The sequence below is a fragment of the Anas platyrhynchos genome, chromosome Z (assembly GCF_047663525.1).
Source record: "Anas platyrhynchos isolate ZD024472 breed Pekin duck chromosome Z, IASCAAS_PekinDuck_T2T, whole genome shotgun sequence".
NCBI classification, from domain to species: Eukaryota; Metazoa; Chordata; class Aves; order Anseriformes; family Anatidae; genus Anas; species Anas platyrhynchos.
In genome coordinates this window covers 75,966,972-75,976,763 of record NC_092621.1, presented here as the reverse complement: position 1 = coordinate 75,976,763, position 9,792 = coordinate 75,966,972, and the positions used below count along the sequence as shown (strand labels likewise).

At 38.9% G+C, this 9,792-nt stretch overlaps 1 long non-coding RNA gene across 3 annotated transcripts; it reads right to left on the bottom strand.

The window, feature by feature from the left end:
- Positions 1-523: 523 nt before the first annotated feature.
- On the bottom strand, positions 524-7,744 carry LOC119714595 (uncharacterized). 3 transcript variants are annotated; one of them, XR_005261958.2, is made up of 4 exons: positions 7,603-7,744; positions 3,040-7,453; positions 2,758-2,812; positions 524-2,638 (listed from the first exon to the last, which is right to left on the bottom strand). It is a non-coding gene; the product is annotated as an uncharacterized lncRNA (long non-coding RNA). The 3 variants fall into 3 exon arrangements; XR_011805967.1 differs by having other exon boundaries at positions 2,758-4,320; positions 5,816-7,453; XR_011805966.1 differs by having other exon boundaries at positions 2,758-7,453.
- Positions 7,745-9,792: the final 2,048 nt, after the last annotated feature.

Sequence of the window (9,792 nt, the reverse complement as noted above, 5' to 3'; positions counted from 1 at the left end):
GCTGAGGCCTTATTTCATACATTTAGTTTGAACCTAGTATCAACAGTACAGATAAATAGAAGTAATATTATGACAAAAAGACAAAAATGAGATCTTATTGCCTGGAACAATTTTTTCATGTCCAAAGATATTCCCATGCAAAATCACCATTAGATGTTAAAATATGAGGAAATACCTATGAGCTGAAAATGTGATCAAATAGACATAAACCAGGGGAAACAATTAAACTAATTCTGAATATTTTACTGTAATGCTAGCCTTTGTATACCTCTGTATAGATCCACTTCACTTTATCTATGACAAAATAGCTATAACAAAAAGTTCTCCATTCAAAAATGTCTGTGCAAGATACTTTAACAATCTCAAATTCTGATTAATATCTTTAAATAGAAAGTGTATTAAAGCTGACTCTTTTTTGTTGAAAATGTTTAGTGCCAATGAATCAAGAATGACTATTAAATGAGCAAAATCAGTCTCTGAATTTCTGATTTTTATTATTATTATTTTTTACTTGGAATTATCCCTTATTAATCTGCATTATGGCCAATGATAATATTATATGAGAATTAGGCTCATACAATGCTTATGGTTAAGTGATTCAAATTAAGATATTCTGTTAAGGTGATATCTACTTTGGGGTGATGACTTGGTTCTTTCTGTTGTACAATATTTATTTTTTTTCTGAAAACAAAAAAAGAATGAACAGAGATGGGAAAAACAACAGGAAAACAATGTTACTTTTATAATTCCAGCCATTGTAGTGGTGCCAAACTAAAAATATGAAATAAACAGGGTGCTGAAACACAGTGCCCTCATTACAGCTGGTGCAGGTGGCAGCACTCAGGAGGGCACAATGGGGTCTCCCAACCCTGTGTAACAGGTAGTTATTAACTGTCTGCACAGAGAAAACACTGAGGGGTCCCAGGGCTGTACCAACACAAATGTGTCATGTGCCATATCAGCATCTTACAGTATTATTTTCCTTTTTTATGAATTTGTCAAGTTCCCCATTGCTTGGCTGGGCAGAATCTCTCCACAGACAAGAGCCCTCTCTTCATTCCCGTGTCGCTCCTGCCCCCAGCATCTTCAGCCTGTGTGAACACACTGCAGAAGTTGTGATGGGACCCTCTCTGTGGCACCTGTGGTGATCAGTGAGGATAATTTCCCTCCACTCATACACTCTGTGAAATTCCATGAACAATGATCTCAGGTTCTGGTGGTCTCATCCAAATACAGTATTTATTGTGAATGGAAAATAAAAGGATGATGTAGAATCAAAACAGCTTGCATTTTTTTGTCTATTCCCACATCTGGTCAGAGTTAAGATAGCAAGGTGTGCTGGATTTAGTTACAGTCTATAAAAATATCTTTTTTATTTTGTTTTGTTTTGATTTGATTTGTTTTTTCTTCTTACATTTTGTCATTTTTATACCTGGACACTGATAAACAGGCAAATTCACAAGTGGGCACACTATTTTACTCTTAAGAAGATATATGCTTCTGCAGAATCTCTTCTGTCTTTTTCTTCCCTTTATTTCTCAGAAAAAAAGAAGAATTAGAAAATCCAGACCCCAGGTCAGAAGTTAAAAGAAGACGGGTGTGTTTTCTACTTGTACGTTTTCCCAACTTACTCCCTGAGGATTTTTGGTTCTAATGTACATGACATGAAGGGTTGGTAAGTGCTTTGAATGAACCATGTAATGGGAAACATTAAACATACAGAAGTATTTGTAAAAGTTTGTTTTTAACTGGAATACATCCCAAGATTACTTTCACTTACTCAAGGAAATGCTACAGACTACGTCACTACAAGCACTCAACAGAGAATTAACTTGTATTTAATATTTGCATTATGGCTGGTTATGCATGCTCTTGTACCTCTAGCTTAATGTGTTGAAATTTTAAGGTGATATTCTGCTTTTCTGAGTGGTATCCATAAAAAACACCATCTTTCAAATAAATTCACTTTTCCTGAGTGAATTCATGCTTGCCATTGATGACATAAAAACATCTTTTTTTAGCACTGCAGAGCCATTACAGTTTTGGCAGGCTGCACGGGAGATACCTCCTTCTTCTACATCCTCCAGAAAGTGACTACATCCAGTGCTGGACCACAGTTGGTCCTGCTTGTAGGAGCACTGCAATACATGGCAGGATAAGGCAGTGGAAAAAAACAGCTTGCCCTTGAGAAGCTAGGATTTTGCTTGCATTAGTTAAGAAGAAAACAAATACTTATTTACAAACTGAAAGTAGAGGGAAGGAAAGCTGTGAGACCCTGAGCTACTCCACAGTATCACTTGAGGTGTGATACTCATCCAGGGAGTGGTTGTGCAGGGGACTTATAAGAAAAGCAGAAAAAGCTTTTTTCATCTACTTTTTTTCATCTACTTACTCTTATGATGGTGCTGAAAATGGTAGGTGAAAGGTAGCCTGCTCTTCCCTCATGGACAATATGATTTACTTATTTTTAAAACAGAATGCGTCCCTTTAGCCCTCCACTAGATGAATGTTGATCTCTTGTTACATTGGGTTACCCCCTTCTTTTCCATCACAGCAAACTTCTCTAAATGGTCTTCGCCAAGCTCCTTTACTTCGTATTGCCTTTCTTCTGACATCCCATTCCAAAATATTCCTATCCCTGCAAAAATAATAATAAAAATAATAAAAGACTAGATGACATGTAAAAACAGTAAAGCTATTTTATCATTGTTTTTGCTGCAGAAGAAGAATGGTTCTCTACAGTGTTCAACAACATACCTGCGAAAATCTCAGCCTAGAGAATATGATTCTGTTACAAAAAAATACAGGTTTTCTGCAAATAAGAAAATGAAAAATAATGAGTATATGAAAATGAAAAATAATGAAACACATGGAAATAAATGAAGGAAGGATTTAAGCCTCTGTTTAGCTGCTGTCTGAATATTGGCAGAAGAGCTGGAAATGCTAACTGTGTTTTCTGGAATGTGTCACTGCTGAAATGATGTATTTAATCACACATGTGAAGAGGAGGATAAAAGAAAGAAGGATGTTAATACATACCAGGGGCAAAATACAGAGGAAATGCTCTCTATCAGGGCAGTTCTCGTAGATTCGATGTATGATTTATCTGGTTTAGCAAATTCAGAAAAACATCATGGATCAAAGACTTCAGCCACATTTTCATGAGAAAAACTGCCAAAATGTCATGCAGCACTGAAACATCATTTCTAAAGCATGTAGATAAGTATTTTAATTTTGTTTTTCCATTGTTCTGAGTTGATATGTGCAGTTAGGTGTCTCCTTCAGCATCTGCCAGTGGTTGTGCTCCCACAGCATGTGTGTACTTGTGGAGAAAGTTGGTCCAAACTTGCAGCATCGATATCAACAGCTGTCTGCCTATTAGGATGGACAGCAGCAAGGTCAGAGCCAACCTCATGCTTACTGTGTGCCTTGCCTGAGCAGCTGTCGATACACTCTGTGTGAGTAGTGATGCCCACTGATCTGTACCCATATGAAATCTCTTTTGGCAGCTCATCGATTTTGCAGAAGTTTTCACAGAGGTCCCATTAAATCCACCAAGTAAAAGCTCAGTGAAAATGTGAAACCTGTGGAAAGTTGTGCTAAGCACAGAGGGACATCCAGAATCCAGGAAAAAACTATCAAATCTGAAGTCAGTATCACCTGAGTGACATCCGTGTCATTTACTGCTGTGATCTGAATTGGAACCAAAGATCCTGTAACCACTGAGCAAAGAAAACAGATCTCTCTTTTACCAAAGGTATCTTCAGGAGGCTTTAGCTACAAGGTTTCTATATGCCATCTACACTGCTGACATTTTTGCAATGTATATGCTGCCTTCATCTCTGCCAGAATCTCTTAATGCAGTTTCATCAGACATTCATGCTTTAGGACCTTGATTTAATATATTTATAGGCTGCAGATATCTAGAAACACCTTTTGAAGAAATATTTAAATGCTAGTGGGAAACCCATGGGAAACTACAAATAAAAAACGATTGCTCCAAAATCTCTACAGCTGCAATGACAAATGATAGTTATACTCCATAATTCATTTTCCATTTCTGTCCTTCATTTCTCCTATAATGAGCCTTCTACATTCTTTCAATTAATAGGTAGAAAATATCTTTCTCTACAGATGAAATATTTTGTAAGAGATTTCAGTATCCTCTCTAAATTTGACATCAGTATTTCCTTGGCAATTTACTTTATTAGAGTAAAATTTCACCATTTTCTTCCAAAATAGATTATTTTTAATCTTGATCAGTTCTCTTCTTCTCTGTGTAGTCAATACCTCAAGTAATTGCAGGGCAGAACAGATGACCTAGAAAAACATGAGACAGGGTCAAGAAAAAGGTGGGAAAGAATTTCTTCAGATGGGTTTCAAGGCTGAAACCAGCATCCTTTGATATTGCTGTAGGAAAACACATAGGAACAGTCAAGTCCAAATGTACACATTCTTGAAAAGAAATCCAAGGTTTGTTAAACACAAAGTCAATTTCAGGCATGAAGGTACTGAGCCTAAAATTGGCCTTAGGGGTCTGGGACGGTATTTGGGAAAGCAATGCAACACTCTTGCATTACTCTTCTCTTCCTGAGGTGTATGCTGTTAAAGAGAGGACACCATCAGTAGGTCATAACCTAATGACAACAGTTTTTGCGTTCATAACACACATATATATATATATATATTTTTTTTTTTTCCCATCTCAGCTTGAACTTTTTGTGGGCAGGCACACCATTGGCAGCTTGCAGGGGGAAGGAGTTAGTGGGTGATGGGAGTTATTCATTGTGCTGATACAAAACCTGCCAAGGCAGGACAAGTAATGAGAGACACAGAATCACAGAATCACGGAATGTCTAGGTTGGAAGAGACCTCAAGATCATCGAGTCCAACCTCTGACCTAACGCTAACACTCCCCACTAAAACATACCCCTAAGCTCTACATCTAAACGCCTTTTAACGGCTTCCAGGGATGGTGATTGCACCACTTCCCTGGGCAGCCTGTTCCAATGCCTAACACTTAAAATGACCTTGATAAATGGCAATGAGGATCTTAAAAATAAGGTATCATTTAATACAGAGTAAGGCAACATAATGCACTTAGTAGGAAAGATGAGTTGTATAAATAAAGCAGAGGAAATTGGCCAGAGACTTGTTCTGCAGAAAAGAGCAGGGAATCCATGGTGGCTGAGAAAAAGGCAGTCATAACATTAACATGAAAAATACAGCCCAGCCAGGTAGGCTGGTGATGCACCTATCTACACATAGGTCTAGAAAGCTCTTTCTGGTCCCTTCTCCTGTGCAGTAGCCTTTAATAAAGACAGAGGGAAACATCTTTTCCTCAGACTGTTGCTGCTGAAAGCGCTGATAATACACATAAGAATAGATTACTTCTAAAGGTCAAAGAAACTTCTCCATTAGTGATTTTTAAGAAGGTGGCAAGCACCTCTTGAGAATGGTTTATGCACCACTAATCCTGTCCTTCTGCGAAGCACCATCACATCCAAACTCTGCTCTCTGTTTATCTGGCCATAATGGTGAAATCTGTTTCTCCAGATTTCCAGTCATCAGCTCAGGCAGTATAAATAGCTACTGCATAAAATATAACACTCTATAATTAATCAATATTTTAATTCATAGTTAATTCTTTAGCCTAATATATATTTTAACGTTCTTGTTGTTAAGGTTATTCATGCTTACATATTTGACTCCGTAATGTAACTTGGCTTACTGCAAGACGGTAACTGTGAAGCTCAAGGTGCTTAAAGCTCAATAGCTAATAAATATAGGAGTACAGAAACACTGCAGCACTTACCATTAGTGATGTACATACCAGTGGTCATGATCCAGACAGAAGAATAGAAAGATGCACAATGGATGCACTGTACATGAAAGGATGACTGAGACACAGGGGCCAGTTCTGTATCACCCTTTCTTCAAGCACATTCATGTCTGACTCCTTTTAGTTAGTATGTCTTCTTATGGCAGGGAACAAGACCAGGTTTGGTAATGGAAGGTTTCCTCCTAGGCTGTAATTTAAGCTGATTTGAGACTACATCCAGATGCCTTGAAACGTGGGTGCTTCTAGGTCCTTGCTTATATGCAAAAGTCCTGGGATTCAAAACCTTGAATTCCTGAATTCATGGTGGAAAAATAAAGAACTAGACAAAAAGGGGAAAAAAAAGGGGTAAAAGTCTGCATTTAATAAGCCAGTTCTGCCTCTAGTAGTCTTTGTAGAGGTTCTTGTCTTGTGCTTCCTTATACAGCTTCTGGGGCTTTGTGTTGTTCTTTTAGTCACTGCTACACTTTGAGCGTGTTTACTCAAGTGTGTATAACGTGTAAGAGAAATATACTTTCTCTGTGTTAGGGAACAGCACATGTGGTCCACAAAGTACTCAGCATGCCAAAAGAGTTAAATGGTGTGAGTTCTTTGTCAAAAGACCACCAGATCAGTCAGTGCCATGAGGCAGGGAATTCATCTGGAGCAGGTACCTACAACTGATCTGTCTCAGTTACAGACAAGCCTCCCACAAGCCCTCAGAGCTGACCACTGAAATCAGATAGTTCCAGTCTGGAGAAAAAAAAAAAAAAAGCGCATCAACACTAAACCTCTGGTTTCACTGTGGCAAACCTTATGTTATATTATATTATCAATTTTTGACTGACAAAGACTTCACAGTGAATTTCCCTTTAGGCACAAGTTTTTCTGTCTGTTTTTGTCCAGAGGGTAACTATGGCAACCCTAGGAAAAACTACCACCACCAACAAAAATAACAGTTTATTATTGCATTTATGCTGGTGTTCATCCCATAAAAAGGAAAATAATTTGCTATTTCTGTTACATCACTTCGCAGCATGCAATTTTTTAAACAGGTCTTTTATACTTATGGTATGACTTGGCACTGGCTGCCTTTGAGATCCCATTACACCAGCACATGCAAGAGTGCTCCAACACAGCCTGGAATTTTCCCCAAGTGGTGAAATTGGATGACAGGAGAGCAGCCACATGTGAAGGGGTGAGGAGCTCCGTTTTTTCTTGTAGTTGTTGTTGTTTGGTTGGTTGGTTGGTTTTACAATTTTATGAAAAAATGGAAAATCAGGACTTCAGAATCTTTTGCTATCTGCCTTCATAAGGTCAAGAGCATGAATTATGGTTCTTACTACTTGTACACAGATAAAAGACTCATGACCTTGTACATCTAGAGCCAGTCTGAAAGAGAGATCAGTTACCTCCTTGTTACAGGCTCTTTGGCTTTAATTTTGCAATTTGAGCATAAGTTGAAACTTTTTATATTTTTAAAATAGTTGTTGGTTTGGACAGATCTTGTCATGCTGGTCTTCTGAGGAGGAAGACCTCCTGCTTCTCTGTGGAGTTGCCTATGCCTGGCTTGCAGCACAGTGAGAGAAGCTGATGTCTCAGATCTACAAGTGCGAAGACAGATTTAAGGGACAACTGCAGGACAAGAGCAAAACACAGCAAATTATATTTTCTTGGTGGAAGAGGAAAGTAATTTTTTTTTTTGGGGGGGGGGGGTAGGTGGTAGGGAGTAAGCAAACTGAACTGTTAAACACAGAGAAAACAAACAGGCCTACGTGCTGTACCCACTCTGTGGCAGATGAGGCGGGGGCTGCAGTAATGAGTCTTTCTCAGCAAAATGAAGGTTGCTTTTCACTAGGCACGCACTGAGTATTAATACTCTGAATTGAGACCACTGCCGCTTGGGAGTGATGAAACTGGAACTGAGCTTTTCAGCTGAGCATGAGCTTCTCAAATGACAGCTCCTTCTGCAGAGAGACAATTTAACCAGGCTGCCAATGAGGGGAGGTTTTGTACGAACCTGGGAAACTTATCAGCAGTAGCAGTTGTTACTGCTGCAAGGCAAAACTGATTGAGTTTGAAGAAGGAAATGAGAATCTGCAGGTTTTAGGCAACCACTGCAAAGTCAGACTACCCTTGTCTTTTGCTCTCAAAGTGAGCAATATTTACCTCTATTTACTGAGCCAGAAAAAGTGATGCAGGTACTACAGCTTACTAAAGCTGTGCACAGCCCATATTGCTGAAATGCAGTCAGACTACTGCTCACTCTAAATATGCATTGCATGCTTTGCATTTGCAAAGTCTCCTGTGATGTTTTGGCAGTTTAAAGCGAGCCCACCAAATTGTGAAGTTTCCAAAGCAGCACAAAAAAGCTGTTTGAGTCAAGAGATCCCCAAACCCAGGAATAATATATTGGTGAGGGTGCCTGGCTGATGACTCTTGAAAACATAGGGTCTTAAGACAAGTTTTTCCAGTGGTTTTCACATCAAAACATCCCTGCAATACACCCCTGGAAAAGAGTTGTGTAATCTCTCACAGGTTAAACAAATCCACCTGTCTTCAAAGAATTTTTGACCTGCAGGCAGCCATCACAGAGAAGAGGAAAACATTCCCATTTATCATCAGCATCCTGCAGGAGCCTTGCTGCCATTTTCTGTGGCAATGTCTGGGGCCTGGACGCTCTGCATCTTTCCAGCCGAGTGCTGAAATGAATTATAGTCCTTTCAAATTGTTGCTCAGGATGTGCCATGCATACAGATTGTGTGAATTCCTTGGCTTTCATTTGTGTCCTGAGTAATGGCCTGCTCTTGAATCTTGTTAATAAATCAGAGATGACACTCATTCCACTGAACCTTGCACACAGTGGGACTGTCAGTGAGCAGGAGAAAAAAGGTCCTATCATGCTCTCCAGAGATCACATGAAATAAAAATACAATGGAAGAAATTTAGGACATGGTAGAAAAGTAATACAGGTCTTGTCCTGGGAAGAGGAAAATGTACAGCCTGAATCCAGCTTTTTGGTTTATGACATATCTTGCAATCTCACCCACAGACAGGCTGTGTGTATCCAGCTATGAAGCAGATTGCTATTACTTTTTAATCTAGTTGTAATTCATTTGGGGGGATTTTAAAAATTGCTTTCTTTTGTGTGCCTTGTAAAGTGGCGAGCATGCCCATTCCAAAATAATGTAATGGTGAGGCACGGGAAACAGAAGGTTTTACATAGTGATATTTCCAAATTTACAGCTGGTTAGGGCTGACATATTTTACAGGGATACCCAGCAAATCAGGTTAAAGAGAAAATATATCTTCCTTCCCTTTTCTGTACTTAACTCTTCAGCAGTCACTCAAGAGAAGAAATATTTGGTCAGAAGTTCATATGCTGTTCATCCTGCTAGGAAAAAAAATAATATGTATATATATATTAGTAACACTGAAAGGTTTTTGGATGGTGATATGGTGAAATGCTGCTGGCAGGAGTCTGATCTTCAATTGCCAGACACTTTTTCTGAAGAACCTTCACTTTTCAAGGTGGAAGCCCTTCAGTCTCTCTCTGCAGGCTGTTCCACCTTCTACATACCTACAACTGAACTACTCTTTTCCGCTTTTTGATTCCATGGAATTTCCACAGGAATTAAGGAGTGAACAGTGTAAAACACAACACTTAAAACATTATCAAGAATGCTGCTTTTTTAAAATACGGGAAAAAGAGTGATGCTATGACACTGCCTAGGATCTGGCCCTAACCCCAAAGAAAACAGGCAAGGGTGTTATACAGGTACCTTCTTTCTCTCTTGGATGCTGAGCAGAAAAATCTGTAATTAGATGTAGTTAACAAATTAATGGAAATATAAGTTCCACTGATTTGTGGATCAGGTGTCCGGTTAATATGGTCCCCATGACCAAAAATAAATAAGGGCTTTTGAGAATGTTCACATCTGATTGTTTCATTCTGGCAGCAGTATGGGTGAAAC